Consider the following 15,586-nt stretch of genomic DNA (forward strand, 5'->3'; position numbering starts at 1 on the left):
CACACTTAAATTCTATAACAGCTCAAAAGAGACACCACTGTCTCTGGCATGCACTAGGATTGTGACATGGTGAAATGCAAAAAGCTTGTGTTCACTGTACCTCATAGTAACATTATTATTTATATGACTTTGTTGTCTTCACTTGTAAGCCACTGGTAATTACTGGAAACTCCCTGCTTCATATGTGAGCAAAGGTGACAAAGAACAGTTTTCTAACTTGTGGGATCCACAGATAGGTACAGGAAATGCTGGAAATCTGTTATTATGTTAACTGACATAATTTGTGAAAGGGTGCTCTGTAATCCATGTGGGGAAACAATACAGGAATATCTTTTGGCTGATCTTGGCCTTCTATATCAGACAACTAGTATAATTTGGAAAGGGGACTTGTATTTCAAAAGACCACAGACTAGTGGTGACACTAACAAGGAAAGTAGGCAGCACTGCAGAATCTCAGTTTTGATGAAATGGCATTCATTTATCTCAGATATTGGCTTAAAATTACTGATTTGAAGCCTGATTTTTATAGTGATGAGGGAAACAGAAAAAGGATGCACAACACAGGGTAAGTAGGGGAAAAAATGAAGGTAAAAAGATCGGTTTAACAGGGAGAGAGGGAAAGAAAAAGTCTCTGCATATTTACAAACAAGTAACATGAACAGATGAAACTATGGTACAAAAGGACAAGTTTATGCACAACAGTTCTGTGGACTCTTAATGCATGAGTAACTTTATTTAACTTGAGATGTCTATGTCTGAAGTTGTCACCATAGATTCCCTCTACTGCCAATGGAGAGAAATAGGTGCTTTTAAAACATGATTCAGCTGACCTGTTTTAGTCATCTACTTCAGGATTAGATGAATCACACTCTAAAAGTGCCTATTTCTCTCCATTGATTATAAAAAGAGTCCAGGATGACAACGTCAGATGTAGATATCTCAGTTATAGATTTTTATATTTGGTCAGATGAAACCCACTATTAGAACCTATAGATTCTGACACATCTTCACTTTTTTCCATAATTTCTTATTGAAAAAACAACTAGTATGGAGAAATAGAGGAGATACACATACATTTGTATCAGGTGCAAATTACTGTAGAATGGCTAGAAAATTGACATTATGTGTGTCAAATGTTGACATTTTGATGAAAAAAAATCTACTCCCAGATATTTCAGCTGAGAAAGAAAATATTTCTATGTGGAAATACTGACATGTGGCCTCATGGGAGTGACAGGCTGGTGCTTCAGACTTCCAGCCTTCTCTACAGGGCAGAGTCTTTACCTGGACTATGTTTTCCAAGATTCAAATTCACCCTAGTTCCTTCTTGTGATCTGGTGGTGCCTCTTGGGCTCACCATGGTGATGACAAGTCACAAAAGAAGCACCTAGCCAAGCAGCCAGAACCAGCCAGAGGAGACCGGGAACATGAGATAGCCAAATTACACCTTCTGCAAGGTGTTAAAATGGCATACATTTAACAGAAGTATATGAAGTTTTGATGGAATGACAGCAAGCTAATGTTTTAAACAAACAAATGATATTTTCAAAAAAGAGAGGACAGTTTGGAATCAGTAACCCGACTTCTCAATGTTCAGACTGATTATGCAGTCTTGAAGGAAAGCTGAATTATGGTTGTACACTTATTCCTTATTTTGCTGTTGTATTTCAATACTCTTTGTAATCCCCTCACACTTTGATAGGCTTATGATCATATTTTGCATTCCTCCTTTCCCTTCCCTTCCCTTTTTCTTTTTTTTCTTTTTTCTTTTTCCTTTTTTCCTTTTCCTTTTCCTTTTCCTTTCTTTTTCTTTTTCTTTTTCTTTTTCTTTTTCTTTTTCTTTTTCTTTTTCTTTTTCTTTTTCTTTTTCTTTTTCTTTTTCTTTTTCTTTTTCTTTCTTTTTTTCTTCTTTTTCTTTTTCTTTTTCTTTTTCTTTTTCTTTTTCTTTTTTCTTTTTTTTCTTTTTTTTTCTTTTTCTTTTTCTTTTTTTTTTCCTTCCTTTTTCTTTTTCTTTATCTTGCTTCCTCTCAATCTTTATTTTTTTCTCATTCCCTCTTGTTGAGGAACTGTGGATGACATTGATAAACTTAATACTCATTTTACCAATATGTGGTGAGCAAATGATACTTCCCAGTATGGAGAAGAGCACAGGAAAACAAAAAAATTAGATCTGCTTTACAGGTTATCAAACCAAACTTGGGTGCAAAGATATGCAGAAGTTAAGTTCAGAAATATCTTTGAAGATAAAACTTATACATAACATTTCTAGAGAAAAGACCATGTTGAAATTACAGATCTGTTGAGTTGCGTTACTCATGTACATAAAATAGTAACCTTTGTGAATGGTCTAAACAAAGTTTGCTGTTCAAGAAGCCAGAGATTTTGACTTCTAATTCAAACTGGAGAGAACTGAAAGGGAAGAAAACTAATTTCAGTGTTTCCTTGACACAAAAGTTCAGATTTATGAAGGAAAAGAGTGAAGGCTGAAGAGCCTCTGAGGTTTTGAATTTCCTCCAGACAGCTCTGCTGATGATGCATTATTTGTGAATAAAACTAAGGGAGAGAAGTAGGCTACTCTTATTTTCATTTGAAATTTAAACTCATCCATTTACAACAGTATATGATACAATGTAAGTAAAATAAGACTTTAATCATATATATATATTGCACAATCAAAAACTATGATGACATCGTCAAGAATTTTTTTAAAAATTATAACATTTTAAAATCTTTCACTTTTTAAGTATGCACAGTGCTTTGCATTTGATTATAATTTCACATATTATTTATTTTTACAGATGTCATGTGCCATTTTCCAAAATATTTATTCCCTCTTTCTAAATGTCCCTAAATTCCAAAGCTGTCATAGATTTTCAGTTCAATGTCTTCCCCATAGGTGGTCCTTTAACCCAGCTATATTTTCACTCATGAGAGTGAAATCCTTTAGCAATACAGCATGAAATTCACTGTGCAGAGCAACAGTCTCATCTCAGAATTTTTAGTTGTGCTTAGGCACCGAGACTGTCCTGATCTCTGTTCTACCCATGAAGATCTCCATTTGATTTATTTTTACTCCTTTTCTGCACTTGTTTCCATTGCCTGACTCCTTACCTCTGAGGGTAATGGCTTTCTACCTACTTCCCAAATACCCATCCCAGATTCTTTTCCTAGCCTGTTCCTCTTCCCCTTCTATATCTGCTCCTCACTCTCTTTAATAAGATCTAATCTATTTAATTTGTTCCCAAGTCTTCCTTTTTTTTTTCTTTTTTCACCAGAATTTAATTTGCTGTAACCCAGCTAACAAACTTTTTGTAACTCTTAATATAATCTTCTTCATCCAGCCTTCTAATGCATCCATAACAAAAAGGTCTTGGTGACCTCTTCCCTGGCTTCCAATTATTATATAGATTTCTGTGGTCCTATATAATTATTAACCTATTAGGCAGAATTTTTAATTTCTCCTCCCAGTGCCAGTCTTTCTTTTGGTCTCACCACATTAGAGTATGGTGGCTCCCTTCCATGTCAGCAAGAAATCCTCAGTACAAAAAAGGAGAGCAAGGCTCCCTGCTCACTCTCCCCATACTACATCATAGTGGTGAGAAATAACTAATTCCCTGCAGGTTAGGGGCTGACTGACTGGGAAGCAGCTTTGCTGAAAAGGATCTAGGGAAAAGCAGACTAAACATGAGTGAGCAGGGTGCCCTGGTAGCCATGAGTCCACTCTTGGAGGCTCTCAAGACCTGACCCAACAAAGTCCTGAGCAACCTGAACTCTGAATTCAGTGTGACCTTGTTCTGAGAAGGTTGGACTAGAGACCTCTTGAAGACCCTTTCAACATACATCATTCTGTAATTCTGTGAATCCTCTGTTGAAAATGATGTCCCTCACTAGTTCCTCACTAGTCCAAGCTAGAATGGGTTTGGATTTATATCAATGTTATGCATCCTTTTATATTTCCAAGCCTTTGCTCTCAGGCGCAGAAGACATGGAACACTTCAAAGGAAAGACTGCCAGAATTTTTTCAATGTGTACAAAACAAGATTATCTCCCTGGACTCATTGTTGGATACTACTGAGTAGTTTTATCTGAAATATTTGAAAAGAGGAAAATGAAGTCTGAGGCAAAGTGAGTGTATAAAAAATGTCTGATTTTCAGACTCTTGCTGGTCAGCCACTGGTGCTACCAAAGCTGCTGTTAATCCATCATGACTACGGTGAAAGTTCAGCCCCACAGCATCAGCTAGACATCACATGTTGAAAACCAGGCAAGTTGCCAGACACTAGTTCATTTTTAGTGGGAATGCCACAGTTTGGCAAATCAAGCAGTAAACCAGAATATACTCTATTTTGTCATCTGTTCTTAATGGACTATGTTGTTTTTTTAAGTGGTTTTGTATGGAATTAATAATTCAATGTATTGCCCAGTTGTAAAAATTATGCCTGGTATTAAAAGTAATCTTATAATTGTATTTCTCCCCTCCCTCTATCCTCCCCCCCAAAAAAAGAAGTTTATCACTGACCCATTTTAAGATTTTCCTCTGAGGTGCTGTTGATATTTTCAAATAAGCACCGCTTAGCTAAGAGATGAGTGGTGACATGTAACAAAGTTAGTAGAAAATTAAGACAATGCTACACCTATTCATAAAGACACCACCAACAAGAAAAAGGAAACTGTATTTTTTCATATTTTTTAAAACAGAAAGTGGAAGATAGAGCAATGCTGATTAAGCTTGGAAGGCAGAGGTTTCTTAGAGAAAAATGCTTAATAAAAAAACCTGAGCTGTAGAACTTATTGAGCTGTAACATGATGGAAAATGGAATATCCAACCAAAAAAATGGAATATCTAACTGAAATAAAAGCTAAAATACAATAGCCTAAAGAGGTAGTTTCCTAAATGAACCCCACAAATATTGAAGAGAAAGGGAAAACGTAGGAAGATACTTGCCTGAGTGCATCTGAATGGTTATCAGACAGAGTGTTGATTAAACTTGTAAGTGATATCATAAATTATCTGTATATATGGAAGATCCTTTGGGAATCAAGAAACTGTGTGCATTCTAAGCCTGACAGTTGATGTTGACATTTTCATTTCATATTTTCTGAAGAAGTCAAAGAAAAGGTAACCAGTTTGTAACGTGTCTGGAATGGGCAGAGTTACAGCAGAAGAACCCAGATAGATCTACAGATTAACATGCACAAAATTTTCAGGTCTGGAATAGGAAACAGACTTCATTATATTAGAAAGCGGCACATGAGAAACACTTACAGAGTCCTGAAAAGAGGAGTGAAAACTGGTAAAACTATCCTCAGAAAATCTGATGGATTTATGCTAACTTGAGGTTGCCACATTGACTCTGCCATAATATTTATTCAGCTTCAAAGCAGGAAGACTCCATCAGAAAAGTCTCTATGTATGATCCTTGTTGTTTCAGCCCATTTATGTGTGAGGTGCGTGATGTCTTCTCGTGGAATTTCTGTTTGAAATATAACTCAGCAGAGTTCTGCTTATCCACACCAATATCTTACACATTACTGACTCACCTCACTCCAGAATGAAGGTTTGTTTTCAGGGTAGAAGCTGCCATAGTCCTTCCTCACTGGGAATTTCCAGGTGGCCACTGACATTGATTAGGTCTTGTAGTTCAGGAGTATTGGGGCAGAAGTAAGTGATGGCATGCTTTGCCTCAAGTAGATACTCTTCATGTAACCATTCACACCACTGCAGTTGCTAGCCAGACCACCATTTCCTGAGGCCTGGATAAAAATATTTCCTCAACCACAATGACCCTAGGGGAATAAAAAAAATAACAAAACAAAACTGAACTTTCCATACAGACCTTTTATTTTAAACAGCCAGTGTTGTATTTCTGCCAAACTTAGAAGGTGTTTTTGATTATGTAGCTTTCAACTACCACGGAATTAATATAGAAAAACTTGCGTTCTTCAGGGAGCTCTGTCATACATCTGCAAAATAAGGTTCTTTTTATGTACCTACACATTAACATTGACATCCACTCCCTCATTTAATTAACAACATTTGAATGTCATTTCTTTTCATGTAGTAATTGTATTTTTTATTCCTAAACTGATCTCTTATTTCAGATGGAGATACAATTGGAAAATGTCAAGATTTGTGCAGAAAAAAACAGTAACAATAAGAGTTTCCTTTTTTCCTTATCGTTTTTGAAACCTAAATCTGGACTTTTCTAGCAAGTTTTGAAAAAAAATATCTGATGTGGGAAATGAACCTCCACATTTTGGCTTGAGGGGAGAACTTTCTAAATTTTTTAATTTTTTTCTTTCAGTGAGTTCAAAGCTAACCTGCTGGGTCTGGGAACTTTCATGTCTTTAGGACCCTGGTAGCAACTATAAATAGTTGTGGCTGTTAATGCAGGCACGCACGCTGGAGAATCTACAGCATGTATTACATGTCTACCAAGGAGTTGAATTCCAAAGAAGAATTTAAAACTGCCTTAGTAATGCTTAACTTTAACAGCCAGATGAAAGATATATGGTGGAGGAATGCAATCCACTGTTCACTAGCTACTTAAATTTCTTTAATACAGCTGAAAAACTCATGAATATTAAAGTGAGTCCTGGGTTATGTGTTCTGGTATATAAGGTATTCCTCTTGATTCTGGTAAATGATGTCCATGCAGTTATTAAAATACATGGACGCGGTTAAAGGAGAAAGTGTGGTTAGATCACAGGGGAATGGTCAACCTGTTGGAAGGGTACCCTTTGTTCGTAACTTCATCTAAAGAACCATGAGACAATGTGTAAATAGTTGGGTTTGTTTTTTTTTTGTTTAAATCAATTTACATATGTGAAAGGCAATCCATCCATTTAGGAAACATATATGTGTGTACAGACAGAAAATATTGTGTGCTTTTTTTTTTTTACTTTACTGAAAAATTTCATCAAGTTAAATACTGTAACAGAGTTACAGCTGATAACTTTTCAGTAAGCCTAATCTTTATTAGTAATTTGTCTAGTGATTAATATATTAGTATAATTATCATACTAAGATAGCAAATGAACTTTGCAGCTGGAAGAAAAACAGAATTTTTAAGTATATCTGGGATAAGGTACCAAGACATATCTCAAAAAATCCCTTATAAAAATATATAATTTATTCTGATCACTTTTTTTCTGTAATTAGTGAAATTATTTAATTAATAAGCTTATTTTTGTGTGAGTTTTCCTACGAGTGGAAATTTCTAAATGGCAATTATAACATAACCCTTTTGAAGAAATTTGGAAAAGCAGCAGGAAGAAAGACTTGCAGCAGATATTTTTAACTAGTTGCATGCATTTAAAAGAAGAAATATAAATTCTGAATGGCTGTACGAGCAACAGGAAAATGCAAGTTATGCTGGAGGTTTATTTCCAGCTCAAATCCTGGCATTTTTGCTAGTATATATTACCTTTCTCACCAATCCCCAAATTCATTTGCCTTGAAAAGAAGACATTTTGGCTGTACCCTGAGGAAAAGCATTTTTTGATCAATTAGGTCAGAAGAAGCTTCTGTATTTTTGAAGGAAAAAAATAAGGGGGGGGGGAATGTGAAAGCATCTTACAGGTACTAGATTATCCCTTTAATGCCTCCATTAATATTAAGCAAATCCTGCAAATACAGTGTCTCGGTTTTGGAAAATATATTAATTGGGTGTATGTCAGGAGTAAAATCCAGGAACTCACTTTTAATATTTCTTAAATCAAAAGCTTCTTGTTCTTAACAGCTAACCCATTTAGATATTCCTTCCCTCTCCCCCTTCCAAAAGCCACCTCCTTCAACTGGCTGCTGCACTCCAGTGCTGCCTGTATAGGTTACCAGCAGTGAAATGTATCGCAGCCATCCACATCAGTGTTACTTCCACAAATGACTAAAAACTACACAATTTTTCTTAATGCTCAGAACCACGTTTACTACCAAACACTTCTGGAAACGGCAATTAAGTGCCGAGTTTTCTTTGGGGATCCAACCCAAAATATCATTCAAAAGCAAAAAAGGATTCTGAATGGGGTCTTTTTCTGATTTGATATAGTTTCATATAAATCACAAACGTCTAACTGAAAATAACGATATAAACTCAAGCAAAATCAGTTAATTTTATTACAGATTTTTATTACAGATAATTTATAACTCCTTTGGCTAGTAATACGTATTTTGGACATTGCTAAGTGATAATATTCTATTTACTGGTAAAGGAGGAAGTACATAACATGAGGAGACAAATCTCCTAATACCTTAAACCTGAAAATAAGTTTTCTTAAAAGTACTCCTATGAATAGACACACTTAAAATCAATGAAACTACTCGTGCATAAATTTAAGCATATGCAAAAGTACTTCAAGACAGGAGATTTAGCTCTTAATTATTTTAGGTCACTGAAAGAAATGGAGGCCACAGTTTCTCCCAGAACAGGTGACAAATCTGCTTAAAAAGGTAACGTGGACGTGGCAGAAGGAAACCATGTATAAGCAGTCTCATCCAGGAATACATAAGCAGACTGATGCTGCTGTAGAGGATCTGGCTGGGGAATGACTGATCTAGGTTTTCATATTGCAAACTATTTAGAGGAGATATCCTATACAAATTTTAGGGACAGATCAGGGACTTAAGGTAACTGCTGGATGCATAATTCACTCCAAATAATTTGTTAGACAAACCTCACATTCTTTTTCTATTTGTGAGCTGCACAAGAACAGTTTATGACTTTCTTAGATTTATTATTCAGAATTATTCCCTGAATGAAGGTGTATCATTTATGAGCACTTCACTGCAAGTGCTTGATATTCAAAATTTGGCATTCAATATTGTTATGTTGGTTAGTCAGAGCAGAACATGTTGCATGTTGTGTTTCTCTAAGTAGGTCAGAGTCAGGTTTTCCATTGTAAATCATGATATTTCAGAATTCAAAACTCACTTTCTATTCCCATTTTTTTCAGTAATCAGAAGACATCTCAAACATTCCAGTTAAAGGCACATTTGTTCAAAATTAAAATGTCATTATTTTCATAGAATTATTTTGTCCTATTATGTCTCTATTTATGTTCTATAATGTTTCTACTATGCAGCTATAACAAAAAGGTTTATCAAAATATATATCATCATTTAAAAAGAACCCCAACTAACAGGGATAATTTTGTCCAGCTGCATAATCCCCCAGCTGGCATATTGTGGAATGTCCCATGCCTTATTCATCAGTCCTAATATGTTAAGAATAAAATTTACGAAAAGTGACTCCAGTAAAGACTTGGAGCTTTGGCTATCTAAAATCAGTCAGAGGAAAAGTTTAAGAATGAAGAGAATCATTTATGTCTTGAAAGTCTTTTACTTGTATGCTCATAAAAAAATGAGAGAGATTCTGATCTTGGTCCTGCTTCTGGAGAACTACTACCCACATAATGGAGCAAAAGTTTTTATGGTTCCCTTGCTGCTGAAAATCCTATAATAAATAGAAGATTGCAAAAGCATAATTTGAAAGAAAAGGAAAAAAAAGAAAACATTTTGAAGAGTTCATAGCTCCTTTGGTTTTTTTTTGTGGCGGGATAAAATAGATGAAGACTTGAAAGTGAAATATATAGAGAAACTACACTGCTCTTAACACAAGTAATATTTAGTAATTTCTTAGCCCTGGTTTGCAGTCAGTCATCCTAACCATCTGCTCAGAACTGAACTTTTTCTTCTTCTTCAGTGTAGTTGAACTATATCAACAGAAACAATTTCTTCAGGGAGAATAAATGTACCGCTACAAACAGTTTGATGAAAGACTGAATCTTTGTATTCCTGGAAAGTAAGTCTTCCTGTAACAAGCAGCTAATGTTTGAACACGTCAAAGCAAGCCTTTTAGTACAGGAGATAAGAGCACTTGAATGTTTCTTACAAAGTGGTGACTGGCCCAAAAGAAAATGTTGTGCACGGTAATTTATTCTAGGAGTTAACATTTTCCTCGGCCTTGAAAAGAACTTTACCATGACTCAATACATTGGACTTGACTCCCACTCTTATTTGGAGGATTTGGGTCTGAAATCCAGACCAAATATACAAGCAAATATTTTATTCATACAGGCAATGTTATTGGCATAGACAGTGGTAAAATAATGGCCAGATCCATGTTAGGAATGGGTCATAAATGAATGTCAATCTGAGGTGGGGTGTTTATTCATGGTTTTAACTATGCTGTTAAATGCCACACTGCAGAAGCTTTAATGCTTATGCAACTATGTTAATCTAAAAGTACTGTTCTTGATAAAAATCCTTTTGCTTTTGGAATTGGTGAATAACATACCATCAGAAAGCCTTTATTGCTGGTATAAACTACAGCTGTGTTAGAGGGGATAGCTACAGTAACCTAGTGTCTCTATCTCAGCATGTGGCCTGTTCAAAGTCATTGTTTACGCAGACTTTCTACCATATGGAATTATCAACATTTTACTGCAAAAAAGTTCTGCTTTGTACTTCCAGAGTGAGAATAGAGCAAGAGAGATTTTGTTTTCTCTTTTTTCCTTTGGGAAAGAAAAAAAAAAAAGAAAGAAAAAGAGAGAGAAAAACAGAAAGAGGGAGAAAAACAGAAAAGAAAAAGGAAAAGGAAAACAAAAGGAAAAAGAAAAAGAAAAAGGAAAAAGAAAAGGAAAAGGAAAAGAAAAAGAAAGAGGAAAAGAAAAAGAATAAAAATAAGCAAAAGAAAAGAAAAAAAAGGGAAAAGATAATAATTGATCTCTGCCCCTAGTAATCCTCTCCTGTTAGAAATATATGTCATTATAAATATCACCATGTATAAACATATACACTTATTAATGTAGTGTAAAATCTCATCTTTTGGGTAGCCTATCCACTCTCAAATGCCTGAGACTGACCATATTGGCAATATAATTTCACCTCTGAGAGAAGGAATAACTCTTCCTCTGATGGGTGCCCCACGATTGCTCCCTGGCCTGGACCCACCTCTATGCCTAGTGAATACCTGTGCAGAAAATGTGCTTCTTTAGCACATGCAACATCCCATGGGCTTGAACACATGGGGCATTCTTAGGTGGTATTAATATGTAAGTAGGTGGTTAGGACCCTGCCAGGCATGTTTGGGCAGGCTGCCCAAGGGCCCGGTGTGGATTGCAAGCAGGCACAATGTGCTCTTGTCTGCTCCTGGGAGTGCATTTTGAGCAAACGAGGTAGACATACCTCTGGAAACTTGAGTATGGCAAACTGTTCCGGTTCATGTTAAGAGGGAAAAGGAAATGAATAAACACTATAAATCTGTGTTAGCCTAGCAAGACCTAAGAGCATTCTTTCATGCACAATAAAGAGTAACAGATATAAAGGTAAGTAAGAGTAAAAGGAATTTTAGAGCTCTCCTCTGGTGCAAGAATTCCATTAAAACCTTTGGTTTATCTATGTACATCTTGAATGTACATAGATACACCAAGATGTAAGTAGGTAAAAGAAGGTACTTCAGGAGTCTCTGTTAGTGCATGCACAGAGTTTGCTGGACCTGAATGTTTCCCCCAAATTTGACAAATATTGCCCCCTGTTAAAGATCTGATTTAAAGACTATTCACAGATTACTATTTCCTTGGCCCATCCTGGGACTCTGAAGTCTTCCACATTTACTGCTGAAGAGAGAAAAACTTGAAAACTTCAGCTGCAGCTCCTCAAATCTGGGTTTCAGTAGAGTAATGCTGTGGCAGCTCTAACACAAAACGGCCTCTCAAGGCTTTTATGACAGCAAAACTAGCAGTAGCTTGAGTTTGCATAGCCCCGGGCTAGTCCTGCAAAGGCAGCATTGCTGCGTTAGGATTCAGTAGTGGCTGCATTCCTTCCAGCCTGCCTCCCAGGTGGGTTGGGGACGGATGCATATCCAAGTTCTGCAACATCATGTGTCTGGGTCTCTGAAACGAGGTTTTGAAATTCTAGCTTGTGGGAAATTGCTGAATATTTGATTTCATAATTAAAGTTGAAGGAAATACCACATCAGAATACTGTACGTCCATGCAATTAAGAAAATTTGTGTTTCAGCTAATTCTAGGCTAGCCTCCTTGCTGTTTTCATAGATCATTGATTAACTACATACAAGGAAATATTCCTTTTCAAAAAAAAAAAATCATGAATAATATATTTATATTTTTTTTAAATTGCACAGTAGAAACAGTTGAAATAGAAATAGTTGAAATAATAGAACAGTTGAAGATAAGCTTCTGATGGGGCTTTGGTATGGCTGGTGAGAGTATTCAGTTGCTGGAAAAAGTCTATCTTGCATATGATACAGCAAAATTACTCCAGTGGCTAAAGGTACATTAATAGCCCTAGGACAAAGATTCAGATAAGGCAAAGCAACATACAAATAAGTATGAAGATGGGAAACATATGTGGCTGTATGGAAACTCAAAGCAGATGATGGAACATCAGTTACATCAGAAAATTCCAGTGAAAGGAGTAGTAGTGGTAATGGACAATATATTGAAGAAGCAAAGAGACAATGCTGTCACAGGAAAGACAAACGTTACAGTAGGTTGTGTTAATTGGAGCATCATATGTAATACAAGGAAGGCAGTTTTTCCGCTCTGTTTGACTTGGCTGAGCTTCATCCAGACAGCCACATTTAGTTTGGGCTACCACATTTTTCAAAAGATACAGGCAAATTAGAAGGACTTAAGAGAAGGACATCGAAAATGATAAAAGGTGTTGAAAATAAGGCCCAGGAGAAAAGCTTAAGAGACTGGGGTATGTTCAGGCTAGGGAAGAGAAGCCAAAAGGGAGACATAATAACTCCCGATAATTACATAAAGGGGTGTTACCAAGAGGACAGGGACCAATTGTTCTCATTAGTCAATGGGAAAAAAACCCTAAGAAGTAATGGACTTTAGCTGCAACATAGGTAATAGGGTTAAATATTAGGAAAAACTACAACCGCAAGAACAGTTAGGTCATGGAGCAAACTGTCGAGGGGTTTTCCAGAATCATGTCCACTGAAGGATTTTAAGGCCAGATTTTATGTTGATCTATCAGCAAAGGTTTAAATTTAATTAAATCAATCCTGACACAATACATGAAGGAAGGAGAAAAAAGACTGGGCTGAATGACCTGTATGGAATGTGTTTGCTGGTAAACAGCTCTGTGATTCTCTCACCCCATGCAGTACAATGAGAGATTTATTTGGTGGTGTTAATTTTTTCCTTATCTATAATCCTTGTCTTCATCTGAAAGGGAAAATGCAAGAATGTGTTTTCCAGACCTAAATTAATACTGGTATATATCTGCCTTATACATTTAGAGATGTGACCATGTTTCCCACTCTTAACACCAGCTGATGACTAGAGTACATTTAGGGTATCAGCTAGGAACTGAAGATTTCATACCTTCCAGCTGCAGGGTGACTCTTAGGTCCAAGTAGTGGCTGGTTCTGTCCTACACCTTTCTACAGTGTGCTGCTGGTAAGGTCAAGGTGTGTCTTTAAAGCCCTTTCAAAACTATGTACTTACCATTAACTAGTAAAATTTATACCCTAAACCTGCACTTTCTCTGCTTGAAGCATGATAAATATTAAAGTAAATCTCTTTCATGAACATGCTGTACCTGCCCCTACACTACCTGCTTGCTCAACATCCTTTATCTAGCTTGGGCTGTTAAACTCAAGGTAAAACCACTGTGCATCAGCAGCTGCAAAATGAGCATTAGGACTAGTATCAAAATCCAGGACACTGACAACTTTTTATACAAATGACAAACTTTTTCAATTACTCTAAGCAATTCCTAACTTACGTAAGAAAGATTAATATTTAAGCAAAAAATTCTGAGGTACTAATATACAATTAAACAGAAAGGAGGAGGAGAGAATATTTTTCTTTTTGTTGTTGACTGCATTGAAATACTAAGTGTCCTCAAACCACTGCTTAATGTCATGGACTGAAAATGAAGTAGCTGAATGAACCCCCTATATGGACATGTTCTGCCAACAACCACTCCAGTGCCAGCAATAAATTCCCAGACTAAACAGTTTAAATTTGGCATTCTCATTTGTGATGCTGTACTTATGCTACACTGAGAAGACTGATTCTCTGAATTCAAAGTATTCTAGCAAATGAATTATTAGAAATATGAAATTTTGGATGACAATCATATGTCTACAGCAAATTAATCTGATATTTTAACAAAATACTATTCTTATCAAGAGAAATTTGTGGTGGTTTGAACAATAATAGCTGCAGTCATGGTCAGTTTGTTTTCCACTCTAATTTCTTCTTTCAGAAGAATAAATCCAAAGATGACTGAAGCCTGACAACCAGCTCTCAGATGAAACAATGCTTTTTATAGTAACCAATGGAAAAAAAATTGTTTTGTTTTAAATTTTTTCTTTCTTCTAAATTTCACCTGATTAAAAAAAAAAAAAAAGCAAAGCAAACTTACTCTTATATAACTAAAAGAGTTTTAGGTTTGAATTGGAATTTGTCCAAAGGGTAGTTCAGAGTAGTTTAGGAATTCTGACAATGGAAGAAAAAAGAAAGAACTGTGAATGCTTAAAAATGGACTGCAAAACAAACCAAACAGAAAAAGCCTTACAAGCATTTTTAAATGTGGACTTAATATGCATGTGTAGCAGCTGGATTGACACAATGGACCCTAACGGCTCCTTCAGGTTCCTTTCATGCTGTATTATTCACTCTGCAGTCAGAGTACCAAAGACAACAGTTTTGGGGAAAAGCTTATATTTTTGCAAACAGCTGCATTTAGACAATGACACAGGCGATGTTATCATATGACTGCCCAATAGAAAAGTGCTCTTGTTTAATGGAAGGATTTAGTATCTGGATGTAAGGTGGTCCATGGGTTAGAATGGAATGCAAGTCAGCACTATTTGGTCCATGGCTGTGATACCTTTAGCTGACAGATTCCATAACCAGAAATAATGTAGCCTTGCCCTTTATTTCCTCACCTGCCAGTTTCCAAAGACCATTAAAATTTTAAAAATGTTGCTTACGTAACTAAGCTCATTTTCTGTTACAAATAATGATGGTTTGGATTTATTAGGCTATTTTATCTGATTTATGAAAACCACTTTTGTCCACTCTTTTCTATTACAAGTAAGTGTACTATACTTGGAATAATACTGAGCTAATGCCCTCGAGGAAGACCATGTGACTGCAATTATTTATGAATTAACATGTCACAGATTTGAAGCTTTGAGACAAACATATTTCCCAGCTGCATGTTTGTGACTTCTGAGTTTGTAAATGGAACAGATGAAATAATGACTTGTTCTTCCTCTCTACTCCTCTTATATATTGTTTAGTTTACTTGCTGGATATGTAAAGACACGCAGGAATACTTATGCAGATATTTATCATTCACAGAGAGTGTAAATTAAACATGCTATTACTTTATCAGCTATGACAATAAATACTTCATGTATATTTCTCTACAAATGATGATATCATTGTTTTTAATACATTATACATTGTTTTTAAAGCCAGCACACTGCAGGATAAAACCAAGCAACTAGAAAGTGAACTGCTTTATAAAGCACAGCAACATGTGCTTAGTTAATGCTTTAACTTGGTTTGTGCTTTGGGAGCCAAACAATAATTT

General features: G+C 35.9%; 1 long non-coding RNA gene across 4 annotated transcripts in view; it reads right to left on the bottom strand.

The window, feature by feature from the left end:
- Positions 1-15,586, bottom strand: part of LOC134157691 (uncharacterized) — a 160,462-nt gene that overhangs the window by 124,452 nt on the left and 20,424 nt on the right. For all 4 annotated transcript variants that reach the window (XR_009962420.1, XR_009962421.1, XR_009962418.1 and 1 more), the window contains one exon: positions 5,527-5,787. This is a non-coding gene — a long non-coding RNA (uncharacterized LOC134157691). The remainder of the gene's footprint in view (positions 1-5,526; positions 5,788-15,586) is intronic.

Source organism: Pezoporus occidentalis, unplaced genomic scaffold, assembly GCF_034315485.1.
Source record: "Pezoporus occidentalis ecotype Australia unplaced genomic scaffold, CSIRO_AGI_Poc_V1 ctg99, whole genome shotgun sequence".
NCBI classification, from domain to species: Eukaryota; Metazoa; Chordata; class Aves; order Psittaciformes; family Psittacidae; genus Pezoporus; species Pezoporus occidentalis.